Consider the following 17,254-nt stretch of genomic DNA (forward strand, 5'->3'; position numbering starts at 1 on the left):
CTGAAGGGTAGAGAGTAGGAAAAAAAATAATTAATATGAGGCATGTTCTTCACTGAAAGACACACTTTTTAAAGGAACATAATTTTTTTTTTTTCCCCCCCAGATGCTTTGAAATAGTGCACTTAGATGATGCAGTTCTCATGCAGGCTTTCTCTCAGGAGGACTCTCAGGCAGAGCGTCGGATAGCTGGTCACCATAAAGTATAGCATCAACAATATAGCATTGCCACACATTATAGTACTTTGCATACAACTTCAATACAAGAAAACCTTATAATTATTCTAAAGTAATTGGGATGTAAGCTAATGGCAGACCTGGGGAGAAATAAAACAGGTAGCATAAATAATCACTATTAGATGTCCCAAGATCATTTTCTCGGGACAACATGCAAGCCTACCAGCTTCACATCTTATGTATTTGCAGTTGTCAAAACATAGTTGTCTGTGAGGATATGTACTTGGCCATGAAAATAAAAAAAAGCAGGCTAAAATTAGCATCAGGAAGAGCACTAATATTTATTAAAAAGAAATCTGAAATAGTAATCACAGGACTATCCTGCTCATTCTGCTGCCATTCAGGGTTCACAACTTAATTCTGCACTAAAGAGGTTTGCTGTTGGCTTGAAGACTTACAGGTCAGTGGAAACTGTTGATCTTGAGAGGCCTGTCAAGGAAAATGAGTGAGTTATGGGTTTGGGCCAAGTTATGTGCTTACCAGGCCAATTTCAGTAACCAAGGCAGCAAAAAATCCATTTCAATGAACTGAAATTAAAATGTGTATAGACGTACAGTCTAGGTTTTGCAGGATTTTTAGTGCTTTGCAGTATGACATAATGGCACATATTTTTATGTCCTCAGAACAATTCTGCTGATTTCAAAGGTTTGAATTGACACTTATGTCACATTATCCACTTATTCTACAATGTATTCTGGCCTTGTGCTTCATTTAATGCTTTGCAATGTTATTTAGATGTCATAATTTTACAGTTACCTCACTGGATCAATGAGGAAAAGTAAAAAGCTGCCAGAGGAAGGTTATTTCACACACAAAGTCATCAGCAGCCCAGGTCTTTTTAGCTTTCTTTTCCTTCTCCTCCACCTGAATTCAAACCCATTAAAAATGGTCCAGGAAACCTCCACCTCTACACTCACTCGCAAGATGGTCATAAATTGTATTGCTTTAACAGGGGTTTATAATCTGATGCTAATGAAGACTCTAGGGTAGCACCGTGTTTGAGAAGGAACTGGCGCCAGGAAGGAGGTTGATGTATGGTTGCATACCTCCAGTGTTATCAGTGGAAACCCTCTGAATTACATCAGTGCAAGAGCTTTCCTGTTCTCTTTAGTTGAAAAGTTTCTATTGGCAGGATAATAAAAATCCCCCATCGTATCATCTCGTGAATAGTTTACACTGCAAATTCCAGAGCCCTGGCTGTTCCACCGCACGGGTCCCAAAACACAGCAGCCGTGCTGCTTCCCATCTGCTGCCAGGCCCTTTAGACCACTCCAGCAGTGTGAAAGACTCCTTACCCCCACATGAAAGATGCCTTTCATTTAAGACCCCTTTCCAGTGCTGGGTGAGTGTTATGAGGCCGGAGTGCAGATGCAAAACTGTGCTGCAGCCTTGCAGACCTTTGCGGGGAAATTTGGTGGATACTTAGCTGGGTGATGTGGCGGTTTGCAGGGCATAAGAGCTGATCCTGTGCCTCGTAGAGTCTTAGCCTGAGGGATTATTGTCGGCTCTTTAAGTTGTAACATAAAAGCCTATCTCTTAAACCCCAGCTCCTAACACCATCCAGCAGATCAAGGTCACTTGCAGACTCATTAACCTGTTGAATAACCAAGATATGCCAGAATATTGCAGCCCCTGCCTGTCTCTCCACTTTTTCAAACCTCCTGAAACAGGGAGCTGCTGGTGGTGTCTCACCCTCACAGCCACCCAACAATACCAGCATGCTCCATCCTCATCTCCCCTTGCATCCATCCCCTCTAATCTGGGGTGGCCACGCTGTGTTTTGGAGCAGTCACTGCTCACTATAGACCAAATCTCACTTGGTGAGGGGCATGAGTGTTTTCAGCTATGTCTTCATCAGCTGCCTAACCCAACCCAAAAGGTATTTCTTTAACCTACGTGTCTTAGAGTCTGTGGGAATGAAGGTGAGCTTGACTTGCCAGCCTGTAGCTTTGATTGGTTTATTGCTTAATTGGCGTATATGGATTGATGTGTAATTGGCATATGAGCGTTAGCTAATTAATTATGTCCATGGCAATGGGGATAACAATGATTTACTCTTCCAGAGAGTTTCAGCAAAAGACTAGAAATCAGACAGGGCTGATTACTGAAATGTCTTCCTTTTACATGTGGCTTTGAATACTATAAAGTATGGCAGTAAAATAAATACCATGTTAGGGCATAATAGTATTCAGCTGCTAAATTAAGACCTAAATTACATTGTCGAGGATTTCCATTATAAAACTGATTTTCTTTCTGGCCTATATATTGATTGATATGGAGTGGGTATCATTTTGTCTACTAGTTGTTGCTGTTGTCAATCAGAAGCTTTCTTGGATCAATGCCACCCAGCTCCCTGCATAAAGCATTGTAAATTTACAGGTCCCAGACTGTGGCATATCAGCTGTGGTGCATGTTTTCATATTGACCCGTAAAGTTGCAATGTTCATTTCTGAGTAGTACCAAAGAGTTATTGGAGTAAAAGCTCATATTCTCACAATACTCTTGGAAAATTTCACAGGATGGTGATAAATACAAAATGAAAAATAAAGTGCAGCTCAGTAGAATAATTGTGGCTGATATAAAGTCACTGGTGTCTTAGCTGCCCTGCATGAGGGATGACAGGAATGGTGGTATCCAGAAACTTCCAAGAACTTTGCTTTTGCTTGATTGCAAAATTAAAGTTTGCTTTCTGCATAATCACGTTTTCCTCTTTGCTTTCTACAGTTACTTACAGCAAGGAATATTTTCCCAGGCATAAAAAAAATGTATTTTCCCTTGTTTCAACCCAATTTATTCTTTGTTCATCTTTCTGAATAGCTGCTAATGTCATTTGTTCTCAGTGGTGCTCACGTCCTGCCTGTGCTTGGAGGACTTTGAGGACAGCTGGCAGCAGAAAGCAATCTGTAGGCCAGATACTTCATTCTGGGCAGTATATTGCCCCAATCTGTAGGGGCTACCAGTCTTGGCTGTTAGACCCAGTTTTTCTGTAAGAATGAATCAAAGGCTGGTCACTCTAGTCCCTCATGAGGCTTCTCTACTAGATGTTTTGTTATCCTTCATAGAACTGTGTTTGTAGCTCTCCAGCCAGTTTTCAATCCATGTGACAGTGTTCATTTCCAGGCCAGTTTTGATTATTATTCTTTGGTGTGAGATACCCTCTCATTTGCTTTACTAAAATCCCAGAATATTTCCTTTACGTCATTGCCTTTGTCCAGTAACAGTAAAACTCCATCATAAAATGTAATCAAGTCTGTCTGGCAAGATCTTTTATTTAGAAACACATGTGGCTTATTGCACATAATTCTGCTGCCCTCTTGATGTTCCATGATTACATTTTCAATCTTAATGTTCTATTAATGTGGAGGGAAGGGGGAGGCACACACATTTGTTTCATACCTGACCAATCATTTTTTACGCATTTACACATGTTCTGTAATGCAGAGCACATATGCAAGGGGGCTATGTTGTTTTTCCATGTGGTTTAGGCTGTTTGTTTATTTTATCATTAATTCTCAGTGAGAGAAGGTCATCCTTTCCCCCAGATGTTTATTACTTTCACAAATCAAAAAAGATTTCTCTCATAACTTGTATCGCAGATCTAATACTTATAAAATGCACAAGCAATGCCAGCACAGTAATGGTTTCAAGAGCTTTCTATATGCAGAGCTGTGGTTTACCACCACACCATGGCTTACCACAATTTAACAGAGAGACATAGCTTTTAATCAGTAAACGAAGTCTTGGCCAATTTGAAAACACAGTGCTCAGGGGGGAAGATTTGGAAGGCATTTGCTGCACTGGTTTCTTTCAGTTTTTATATTTACTTACATTTTTTAAATTATTATCACAGACTCCCAGCAAGGAGAAAAAGAGTGACAGTCAAGAAACATTTGTATGTTTACAGATTGGAAAAGACTAGTCCAAATTTGTCCATTATATTTTCAACCTTAACCTTTATACTCCTCTGATCCTTTTTTAGGTATATATAGATTTCTGAAAATAGAGCATGCATAAGCATGGAGGTTTCCGAGGTTTAAATATATTATCTCCACTCAGGAACTTTCTCTCTGCAGAGTTTTTGATCACTTTGGGTGTACTGATCTACTTCTGCATGGTTTATACTGACTGCAAGGAGAGCAGGCTTGGAAATAAACTCATATATATACGTAATAGGGAACTGTCAGGGACAAGTAAATATATTATATTTTCATACATCTATGAGCCTGAGGGGCTGTATATATGTATACAGATTTTGCCCTTGGAAATCTTACAAACATGCTTGATTGAGGAGATGAAAGATGTATATTCAGTGTATAATGTAAAAATGAACTGGTTGTTTGAAAGGGGGTGGCTCATATTTCTGATATGTCTTAAGCTGAATTTCTTCAAATAGAGTCTCTATTTTTGCCTTGATAACATGAAAACACTGGTGGGACTTGCTAGAGAGATATATTTTACTAGCTGAAAGCTGAGTAGGCATCTCTGAGCAGCTGGTGCTAAGGACAGGAGATAGGTTGAATTAAATCACCATAATGAACAGGGTTTGATTTAAGGAGAAAGACATTTTTTTAATGACATCAAATTCCACTTGTGACTTTTTCCTCAGCAGAGACAAGCTGTAACTACTTTACGTTGAGCAAGATATAAATCTTTTGATCTGGTACTATAATAGCCAAGATGTCAGAGATAATGTTACTTGATTTAGAGTTTGTGGCATCCACTTGACAAGGAGAGGCGAGAGCTGCTCAGTAGAGCACTGCAGCAATAATCACACCAAACATCAGAGCAGAAACAGTTTGTTTCTTTTCCTCATTGTGGGATTTTCACTACAGACAAGTCCGTGCTAAACCAGTATTTTACGTCAGTTGTCCTGTGGGCAAGGACAGCAGCTGTCTGCAATTCAGCATTTTTGTAAGTTTGGCCCAGAAATATTTTCAACTGAGTCTGCTGCACTTACAGAGAGGCTGAATGTCACACTGATCACCATCTCACGTGCCTGGACGGGCAGACTTTGGGCTTCACTCAGACGTGCAGTGAGTCACCTGTGAGAGGGTTGCAATTTTTCAGTACCTCGGGGGTGGGGAATTCAGATCCTCTCTCCAAATTAAGTTACCCTCTGAAAAACTGCTGAGTCAGCTATTAAATTATCTCAAAACTGTTTCCTGTTCTGAAATCATAACAGATAAATGAGTTCAGCTCACAGTAGTACAGTCAGAAACAGCAGAATGGGGAACAAGGGTACCCAGCTGAAAATGAAGGGACGATATCCGGGGGAGGGGAAGTAATTGGAGAGAATCAGACTCAAGTCTAAGGGAAATCTGTCTCACTAAGCCCATTATTAAAAACAAAATAACGCAGCCCAAGCAGGTCAAGGTTTAAAAGGTTTTGAATTCTGAAGACTACTTTAGTTAAGAGACTTACTAAAATACCGTTTAATTCATAAAATTCATCTGCGTAGGTAGAAGTTGCAAAAATCCATGCACCTTCTGATGGCTTGTCTCGGCTAATTTTTTTAAAGAACTGAAACATCAAGTGTTTTGGTAAAGTATCTCACAAGTGTTGCAATAGCTGTTTGCACCCTTCCAAGCAACACTGCAGTAACCGCCCCTGGAGTCCTGAAGGAACAGCCCCAATAAGGGATGCTGTGGGTCAGCCCCTTCCCATCTCACTGACAGCTCTTGCAGGACATGATCTCACAAGGTAACAACCAAAGTATAATTCTATAAAACTGGTACTCTAGAAACTTGCTTTTATTAGACAGAACTGTCAAACAAAAAGTAAATTCAACTCCCTTCCACAAGCTTTCTGCTGCTTAAACTGGCTTTGAAGAAGGTGATTATTACTGACTGTCTAGCTTCTTATGTAAAAACAAAGAATTTTGACAGTGGAGCCTAATCTGGGGGCAGGGTTTCTTTCCTATGTGTTAAAATTGTGAATGAAAGGACATGGGATGAATATGCAAATACAGACAATAAACAATATTTGTATTCAAGACTTAAAGAAATACATGTTTTCCAGTTGTTTATGGTGGTTGTCATCCATGGGCAAGCTGATCACAAATAACAGCTCTGCCTGCGCTTGTCCTTAGCTAGCTTCCCACTCCCCACCGTGAGAAAAGATGGGACGACTTCCCTTGTCCTTTCTAGATGCGAATGCTCCTTACCATGGTGTGTTCGTGCCTTTCTTATCTTGCCTCTTTTCATCTGTCAAAACTCAGTATCATGCTATACCAGCTTAGGCTTTCTGGATCATTACTGTGGCAGATCAACAAGTTTTTACCTTGACTGCCATAAACCAGTAACGATATGTTTCTTTTCACCATGATATTAGAGGAGAATCTCCTTTAGAGTAAGTCGAAGGTATTATAATATCTTCTGCATGTCCTGGAGTGTGCGTTTGTATGCATTTCTGGCTCTGCACCTTCCTCAGTCCCTCGCATGCACACACATTCCTCTGCACAGACACCTGCTTAGATGGTTTCATTACTTTCCTGCCCACTGCCTGCTCCAGTTTCCTCCTGCAGTGTTCAGCCAAGGGCTCTGGCCGCCCATGAGGCAGCACGGCTGAGGTATGCAAGCTCCTAACCCACTTTCCCAGCAAGCCCTTGCATGTTCCTCCTGCCTAACCACACCACAGGCAGCTGCAACAGGAACCAAACAGGTCTTCTCCACTTCCAGCCAAGAAGAGAGTGTGCATTCCGCCCTCCTGCAGCCCACAGAGACGGGAGATGTCTGCAGTCATAAAATCCAATCGGTGTGATCTTCACAAACCCACACAACTTTCTTTCCACAGATTTGAGATGAGTCCAGCACATGAGTCGGCCCGAGCAGGAGAGCAGCCTCACTGGGAAATGGCTACTACAGTCCCCAGGTAAGGAGGTGTGTGCGTCTTAAACCTCGGAAGCTGTGCTTTGCAAGCTGCACTTGCGGGCTGGATGGATGTTATTATTTACAGCATCACTTGTGGCCAGAAAGGATCCCTGGCAGTAATGACCATGACCTCTGCTTTGAAACTGCATAATTGCCATTTGCTCACAGCGTGTGTGGTGGTGTACTGCAGCCATAGCAACTCCAGTGAAGCAGCAAGTCCACATCGCTTTCCAAGAAATCATTTCAGTCCTGCTGCCCAGAGATCAGCTTTGCACAGCCTGTCCAGACAGCCGGTTTGCATGAAGACCCCATCAGCTGGGAGTGTGTCAAAATCCCTTGAATGCCTCTCCCTGAGCTCAGAGGCCATCTGGGAGACCTTCACCTCTCACTGTGCTTTTGCTGGCAGTGGCAGAAGCAGAGTACCAGCCCCCAGTTCCCGGATCTGCTGCATACAGGGTCACTTCTAGCACATGATTTCCTGGCTTGTCCTCTGAATTTGGGGTTTGTCTGGAGATATTTCTGAATTATGCAGAGAAGGTGAAAGCTGTAAACTAGCAAAAGTAAAGACATTTGCAAAAGAGGCCAGATGAAGCAAAACCAGTCCTTTTTCTTGTCTCCACTAACATCCATCCCCATGTTGGCGTGTCAAGCAGAGATGAACATTTCTTCTCTAAGTAAGAAATCACATGTTGATCTGGCAAACAAATTGCCAGAGTTGTTCCTTGAAGTGCCTCAGACACTAAATCTGATATCAATTCTCTTTTCTCACCCTAAATCCCGTTTTTTTGACAACCATGGTTAATCATTCCTACCTTTCACACCATGTGCCCTGACATGAGTCACACCCCAGGAGCATGATGAGGTTGCTCCTCACTGTTTCCATTCCCTTGGGCCTCTCTTATTGACTAGCTCTTGTAAGAGGTTAGCCAAGCGCTGCCACTTTTATATCCCTGCAAATGTTCCCCATATTTCTTGACAAAACCATCTGCTGACTCGAAAGGCCATCACTTACTGCATGCAGCTACTTCTCCATGCAAAGGGCCCGGTTCCTCTGTTGTGCAATCTCTCCATTTGATCTTCTAATAGCAAAAAAAGACACATTTGCCATTTTCTTAGCATGCAGGAGGCAATCAGATCTTTATGGGGTAATGACTTTACAGCAATAAGGTACAGTTCTCTCCTATTCTTAGAGTGAAACAGCAATGTGTAACTCCATTTTGAAAATATTAAAAACTGTCACTGCACTGTCAGCACATGTACTCCCAGCAGCCTTTACAGATGTCTACAGTTATAAAAAAGGTGGGAATTATGGCTTCACTCTGGAATTGTGCTGCTGGACATCAGCTAATAATAATAAATCAGAGTAGCCACCTGCATGCTGGATTATACGTGTGTGTGTAAAGTTAGGCACCTGGACCAAAACTGGCCCAGTTACTTCCAGCTAGACTCCTTGCAGCTAAAGTTATAAATACCTTGGCCCTTAAATTGGTTTCCAGTGCTGCCTTTCCAGTTTGTCCTGCCAGGCTGGGCTGGCTCCTGGCAGTAGAGGGCCACTGACAGTGTCACCAGGGCTCACATGCTCTGTCCTGTGGGGTTCGTGTCCCCAGCCAGATCCATCACTGCAGGGTGTAAGCTTCAGCGTGCCTGCTCTGCAGTCCAGCCAGTCCGCATGGTGTGTCCAAGACAGTCCTCACACACTTTCTCCCCAGTACTTTTCCACTTGCTCACTGATGTATCTAACCTTATTTTTGAGGTCTGTTAAATATACAGCTAGCCATAGGCTTCAGCAAGCAAACCGCAGAACCCAAACAAAAGAAAGCTCATTCCTCACTTCCCTGATCAGACCCAAACATCTACAACACTTCCCCAATTTAAACATGTGAGATTTTCCTGCCAGCCCCTGCAAAAAACCCCAAACCATCCTCTCTGGCAAATGCTGGTCAAGCTGAGATGCAACACTGCAAATCTCTGCACCACATGGCCCCCCCCCACCTCTTGGGCACCCAGGCCCTGGAGACCAGCTCCTTGATCCCTTGGTTAACCAAGGAATTGCTGCTAAAATCTTTTCAACTGCTGAATGTGGTTTTTAGCACTGTGCTCTGGATTCATTGATGATGTGAGGGCAGACTGCTTCTAGTGGGTCCTTTGGCACTGTGGCATCTTTTTGATGCTCTTCGTGTGATTGGCAACCACCACCCTGGTGCACCACTGGACCCAGGCACCGTCTTTTGGACAGCTCTTGTCATTTGGTTTCAAAATAATAAACCCACTGAATCCTTTGATTATCTTAGAAGAGCAAATTTTCTTGCTTTTAGGTAGCATAGTTTTTTTTTAAAATGTGATATTCTGCAAATAGATTTGCTATATGCAAAATGGAAAGCCTTGGACCAGCAACCCCAGCCAACAGCTTATGAAAGTGAAGTGACTCTAAATGATGTCCATGCACAAGTTCACTTTTAAAAACAGCTCTTAGATGCCTGTGGAAATCTGCTCCTTTTATGCAATTTCCCTTTTTCTGCAGTCCTCAGGATAAGTCGGAGTGGCAAACCATAGGCTGTTTCTATTCTAAGGTAGCCTGTAAGAAATAACCGTGAGGTCTAGCAAAACAACAACAGCCTTTGGAAACAGAGCAGACATGTTCCCCGTCAGTAGTGTCGCTCTCCTGTTCTCTTTGCAATTTCTGTAGACATTCAGCCCCACAGAAACAGCTGACTTCTACCTTTCTCCATGCAAAACTTCCCCCTTCCTTCCTTCCTTCCTTCCTTCCTTCCTTCCTTCCTTCCTTCCTTCCTTCCTTCCTTCCTTCCTTCCTTCCCTCCTTCCTTCCTTCCTTCCTTCTTTCTTCACATCCTGTTTTCCTGCATCCTGTGGTGCTTTCCATTTTATTCTCCCATCCTCCCATCAGGATGGTGCTAATGCCTCAGCATCTCTGTTGTCCCAGAAAGCTGCCCCTTCCTCATCTGTCCCCCTCATCACCAGAGCAGATGTTGGACTCTGCCACTTGCCTTGGAAAGAGCTCACATCCCACCCAGCTGCCGAGGGTCCCTCAGCCATATTCCACCATATGGCACCACATCCCTCCGCTTCACATTATCGCATGGAAAATATCAAGATGATCAGACCTGCCTTGCTGTGATTCATGTAACCATCTGTCTGGGCTTCCCACTATGAGAGTGCTGTAACACCCAGCCTGCTAGCCAGAATTTAAGCGATCTTTTACTGTCCAAATTTCTTAATCTAAACAAACATGAAAGGCCAAATTCTGCTCTGGGCCTCATTTGCACAAATCCCATTTGTGACATTAAATGGAGCTGTTTGAATCAGTCTGAGCATGGAGTTTGGCCCAGGGTTTTCCAACTGATTTATGGTGTCCATCTGGCTGCTCTTAATCAAGGAGAGCCTGGCCTGAGTGCAATTTTTAAACAATGCCAGTATATGCAAAACTCAGTTACGGGCACAGCCATGTTTGGTACCAGGGCTGATAATGCATTTCTGTCCCCGTTGTGTCACTTTTATATGGCTCTTGAGCTTTCAGACACTGCCTGTCTGCTCAAACAAGACCCTATCTTAAGTAAACCTTCTGAAATGGGGATGATAAACTTTTAAAGAAAGTTTGGCTATGGACAATTTAACTGCTACTGGGACTGCTTCTGTAAACCGCTCTTCGCCATGGGCTAACACACGTGTCTTCAGCTACAGGGGAAAATTGAAAGGTCAGCTTCCAGTTCTGCTTAATACCTGAAATACTGGTTGCAGTTAGCAGTAGCCTTAGCAGACCTGGTCTCCAGAGATGTATGCTGCAGTATCAGCACTCCTGAAATCCCTTTCCCCAAAGGCAATGGTCGTGCAGAGCTTCAGTCCTCTGCCCCAGGAACCAGCACTGTGATGGGGGTCCAGATGCCACACTGAAGCTCTGCCAGCACCATTGTCCTGGTTTCAGCCAGGATAGAGTTGACTTTCCTTGGGCTGAGAGGGAGCATATCTAGAGGGTTGGGCCTGGATCAGTCATTGGAGTATTCCATATAATGTGATGTCAGGCTCAGTGTATAAAAGAGATTTTTTGGCAGGATTTTTTGGTGTGGTTGGGATTGCTGCTGGAAGTGGTCTGCATACCAGTCACCGGTCGGTGAGCAACTGCATTGTATATTACCTGTTTGGACTTACTATTCTTATTGTTGTTTTGTTACTATTACTAAAATTTTTTATTCCACCTACAATTTTTTTTTTTTTTTTTTTTTTTGTCACACCCCTATTTCACCAGGGAGGGGGGAAAAAGTAGATGACTGGCTATGTGGTGATTTGCTACCAGTCTAGTTCAAAAGTTCAAACTATAGCAACCATGCATTTCAGGTCATCTTCCTCAGGGATCCCAGCTCTCTCCGGGGCCCATCTCCTAGCCCCATCTGGATAACAACTGAGAGAGTACAGCCCAGGCTTGCAAGGAGTGCTTAAAGGCAACATGGATGGGGATGGAGGTGGTCACACCCTTTGAGTACCTAAAAGTCTATGGTAAAGAAATGGGGAACCTTCCCAGTGTGTATGGTAGGCAGTGATGGGAGTACCTGAATCAGGGAAGGGCAATGAGACCCCTTCCAGACATTTCAGGAGACTGTGAAATCAAGATTTTAAATCCTCCAGGATGCAGCCCTTAAAAAATCACGTTATGTGACCTGTTTTTCCTACCAGGCTCTGTCCACTTTGCACCACTGGCCAAGTGAGAGCCCAACAGCAGCCAGTCAGTCCAATTTCTAGTGAAAATGTGCTAAAACTGAAAAACTGAGGTTTTGAAACTGAATTCTGTGTATTTTCTTTATTTTGAAAACAAATTACTCCTACAGTTCCTTATGGCCTTTGTGGCATGCCCAACACTTGCAATATTTTAAGATGATAGTTCTGAAACCCAGTGAATATCAGCAAATCTCAGCTTGCTTTTAAGAATTAAAAATGCTTCTTTTCATCAACTTTTCAGAAAAAAAATCCTTATATTAAAACAATGGAGCCTGTGGAGCAGAGGTCCCAAAATCAGCCAAACGAAAAAAAAAAAAAGTGAGGTGAGCCTGTTAATTTTTAAATCTCAAGATTTCTGAGAGTCAGAAATTGGTGACAACAGATTTGCATATAGACAATTACATGAGTCTTCTAATCAGTCAGCATGATAGAAAGTCTTTTGGATGCTACCCACAGGATTTGTTATTTTTATAACTCTTGGCTGTTTTAAGTTATTTTTTAAATTATTCTCTTTCATTACAGTTTGATGTTACTTAGCATATAGCTGAAAAAAGAAAATGTGTTAAATCTAAAAACCAGGAAGAAGCAGGAAAAAAAAGAAAAAGCCCTACGTTTCCAAAAGCAATGCTGTCTCAGCCATGTTAGGCCTCCTAATCATTTCATCCAGAACTGATCTAAAAGTGGAGTCAGAAAAGGTGAGGCAAGATGGCACTGTGGGAAACCTACATTTTTACCTTTTTGCCTGGGTTATTTCTCAAGCCAAGAAGGTATCAGAACTCCTCAAAGAGGGCTACATCCTAGATATGTTTGAAGTGGTGCACTGTAACCAATTTTTCAATGACAAAGCAGAGGAGTTGGAGCTGTGTAGGATCATTCCGTAGAGTCTTCCCAAACTGTTCTGCACTTAAGCACTACATGGCCTGGCCGCAGAGGTGGCAAAGATAGGCCCTTGGGCTTCATTGGAAGGAAGAATTATTTATTGGCTGAATTGAAATCAAGGGCTTAAATATTTTAAATACGCAGGTTTAAATATGCAGGTCCTGCACATGGGTCGAGGAAATCCCAAGCACAAATACAGGCTGGGCAAAGAGTGAATTGAGAGCAGCTCTGTGGAAAAGGACTTAGGGGTATCAGTAGATGAAAAACTGAACATGAACCAGCCATGTGCGTTCACAGCCCAGAAAGCCAAGCGTATCCAGGGCTGCATCAAGAGCAGTGTGACCAGCAGGTCGAGGGAGGTGATTCTCCCCTCTACTCTGCTCTTGTGAGACCCCACCTGCAGTACTGTGTTCAGCTCTGGGGCTCCCAGCATGAGAAGGACATGTGGACCTGCTTGAGCGGGTCCAGAGGAGGCCACTAAGATTATCAGGAGTCTGGAGCACCTCCCTTATGAGGACAGGCTGAGAGAGTTGGGGTTGTTCAGCCTGTAAAAGAGAAGGTACCAGGGAGGCCTTATAGCAGCCTTCCAGTACTTAAAGGGGACTACAGGAAAGATGGGGAGGGACTCTATCATGGAGTGTAGTGACAGGATGAGGGGTAATGGTTTTAAATGAGATTCAGATTAGATATAATTATGAAATTATTTCTTGTGAGGGTGGTGAGACACTGGCACAGGTTGCCCAGAGAAGCTGTGGCTGCCCCCTCCCTGGCAGTGTTCAAGGCCAGGTTGGACGGGGCTTTGAGCAACCTGGGCTAGTGGAAGGTGTCCCTGCCCATGGGAGGGGGGGGTGGAACTAGATGATCTTTAAGCGCCCTTCCAACTCAAACCATTCCGTGATCTTTTTCAAACCGCAGGGAAGACCAGGGAGAACATGTGAGAGCAAAGGGGGGAAACCTCAGTTCTTCTGTGGCTCCCTGAGTGCAAGCAGGACCCCAGGTTCCTGTAGAAGCAGATTAACTCCTCTGCTCATCAACTTCTGCTTTCTGGGTCAAATCAGTGTCTGATTTGACTGGTGCCCAGTTACTTAGGAAAGAGAGGAGCATGCTGGAAGGTACCTCAGCCCTGCGTTTGCATCCTTTGCTGTTGTCCCAGGCTAGACCATTATCCCCTTCACTATTTTCCCACTACCTTCCTCATAGGGACTGGCAGCAAAAAAAGAGGGGTCCAATAATAAAGATAACTCACTTGAAATTTTCTTTGTTAATGACATTGCCTTTTTTCTCTGTCCTTAAGCCATTTTTTAATCCCTTTCAGCATTTTTCTGCCTATTCTATGCTGTGCTTTCTGACCTTGCAAATCAATCTGTCATGCAGTGTAGTATTAAATGCACCCCTGACAGCTGGATGAACCATGCCTACTGTTTCCCCCTTGTCCACTAATACAGTAAGCAAATTTATCAGGTAAGACCTACATCACTTCTTGGAGAGTGATGGTAATTCACATGAGAGCCTCCCACAAGACTGGAACGTAGAAACATGCAGACCAAAGGCTTTACTAAAGGCAACCAAGTTCTACAGTCACTGTCTGTGACCCAGTCCTGCTCTCCAGCATGAAGTGAGAGTAAAATTAAAGTCAACAGGGTGACACACAACTAGTTCCAGCATGGATGGGAAGAGATTTGGCTCTGTCATTTACAACGAGAGATTGTATTTACTTTTAACGTTCTTACACCTGGAGAGCCTCCCATCTTCCTCATCAGAAAAAGCCTCACACAGCACAGCTGGTGGGGCAGGGCACTGCGTCCAGAGCTGAGCCAGCTGCAGCATCCGACCGAACCAGAAGGCATGAAAGCAGAGGGCTGGAAAGTGCCTTGGGAGATCAGACAGTCCAAACCCTGCTATGAGACAGGACAGGCTTCAAGACATCCAGACTGTCCCTGACGGATGTTTCTCTGACCTTGTCTTAAAAAATCTTTAATTATCCTTATAATTAGGAAGTTTTAAAATTAAATGTCTCTGGTTGCAGATTTAGCTAATTACCTCTTCTGTGCCAGACTGGTCTCCAGGGAGGTAATGTAACGGTGGGTAAGAGGAACTCTGAGTGCTCACTGGTATTTTATAGGGGGTTGGGGTCAAAATCCAGGCCAAAGTAAGGATTTCATTACTGACTTACTAGTCAGTTGTTGACACAGTCACATTTTTTGGAGGATGAGAGCAGTCAGGAAAACGAACGAGCATCTCAGAGTGTGAAGGTGAGCACTGCTGCTTTACTCGTCTTTCTCCCATGTGTCCAGGATAGAAGTGTGTTTCTCTAACTTGGTATGAACATGTCCCTTGTGTATTCTGCACTCATAACTATTCAATATGATACCACTGTTGAGGAAGAAAAAACTGTGAACTTCATACAGCAAAAATCAACATTTTATCCATTTTGGCTCCAAAATGAATGATGAGCAAAGTGCTTCCTTCACAAAACATTACTATTTGTGATGGACACAAGTTCTTGGAGAACAAATTTGTTCCCCTGAATTTTGACCATCTCTGCTCTCATTCCTGTCCCTCACAAACCAAGGAGTTGACTCAGGAGTCTCACTACAAATTGCATCTCTAACCTCAAAGCATTCTGAAGCTCTCTTCTCCATTTTCTCACAGGTTTTGGACATCCTTTAACATGTAAACACTGAAACTCATATCCATGTGCAAAGGTAGTTACTGGTCTCTGACCTGAGAGAAGTTTGACCAGAAATTGGGAGTTTCACAAAGCTCTGTTAATGCAAATATTAAATAAAATGTCAGATGCAGCAGGTTTCAAACTCCTGTGAAACGCCGAAGTGATGTACTAATCACCCTGGAAACACTGAAGCAGGGGGTTTGTCAGTATGTGCCAGTGATACTACAGACTGTTTAGTGTGGGACTGGTATAGCTGCCATCCACTGCAACTGTGCATCCAGTCTTTCAAGGCTTTCTGTACCCTGCCTGCTAAAGGCATCTATGCAGCAACCAATTTTCATAGCAAAAAGCTGTGATCTATATTTCCTTTATTTTAGATTCACATAGCAAGGGCACAAGAGGCACTTAGCTCCAAATTCTGGATGATTTAAATAGGGTTATGGCACATCCTGATATATTTTTCAATCATAGGTTGGTATACAGGGCACCAGACCTTTTCGCATTAGACGGAATGCACCTGTCCTTGACGGGGAAGAGGATCTTGGGGCAGCAGTTAGCTGGGCTCTTTGACAGAGCTTTACACTGGATTTGAAGGGGGAAGGGGACAAAATATTGGCCCATCAGAAGTACATGTATACCAGTGCACACAGCATGGGCAACAAACAGGAGGAGTTTGAAGCCATGATGTAGTGGCTATCACAGAAACATGGTGAGATGTCTCGCATGACTGGAGTGTCCCAGCTGATGGCTACAAACTCTTTAGGAGGGATAGACAAGGAAGGAGAGGTGGTGGGGTGGCTCTGTATGTCAGGGACTGTTATGATTGCTTTGAGTACAAGTGTAGTGAAGACAGGGTGGAATGTCTTTGCATTAGAATCAGGGGGAAGGCCAACAGGGCAGATGTTGTAGTGGGAGTCTACTATAGGCCACCTACCCAGGACAGAGGTGGATGAAATATTCTGTAGGATTTAGGTGAAATCTCACGATCGCTTGCCCTTGTCCTTGTGGGTGACTTTTAACTTCCCAGACATCTGCTGGAAATACAACTCAGCAGAGTGGGACCAGCCCTGGAGATTCCTGGAATGTGTAGCAGATAACTTTCTGACGCAGCTGGTGAGAGAACCAACTAGAAAAGGTGCGCTGCTGGATCTCCTCTTTGTGAACAGAGAAGGGGTGGTGGACGACATGGAGGTTGGAGAACAACTAGGGCACAGTGATCATGAAATAATAGAGTTCTCTATTCTTAGAGAGGCCAGGAGAAGGCTAAGCAGAACTGATATCCTGGACTTCCAAAGGGCTGACTTTGTCTTGTTTAGGCACCTGCTTGAAAGGATCCCTTGGGAGATGGTCCTGAAGGGTATAGGGGCCCAGGAAGGCTGGGCACTCTTTAAGAAGGAAGTGTTAGTGGCTCAGGAGCAGGCGGTCCCCAGGTGCGATAAGAGAAGCCAGCAACAGAGAAGACCACCCTGGCTGAACAGAGAGCTTTGGCTGCAACTCAGGGAGAAAAGGAGAGTTTACAGCCTTTGAAAGAAGGGGCTAGCCACACACAGTGATTATAATGATGCTGTGAGACTATGCAGGGCAGAAATCAGGAGGTCTAAAGCCCAGCTGGAAATTAATTTGGCTGCAGCAATCAAGGACAACAAGAAGTGTTTCTATAAGTATGTCAGTAGTAAAAGAAGAACCAGAGAGTCTCCATCCCCTGCTAGACGCAGGAGGAAACATGGTAACAAGTGATAAGGAGAAGGAGAGGTGCTTAATGCCTTCTTTGCCTCAATCTTTAATAACAAGACTAGTTGTATTGAGGGAATCCAACCTCCTCAGACAGAAGACAGAGACTGGGAGAGCAACACCCCACCCCCTGTCTCTTATA

The sequence above is a fragment of the Athene cunicularia genome, assembly GCF_003259725.1.
Source record: "Athene cunicularia isolate RWA chromosome 1 unlocalized genomic scaffold, athCun1 chr1_part1, whole genome shotgun sequence".
Taxonomy (NCBI): domain Eukaryota; kingdom Metazoa; phylum Chordata; class Aves; order Strigiformes; family Strigidae; genus Athene; species Athene cunicularia.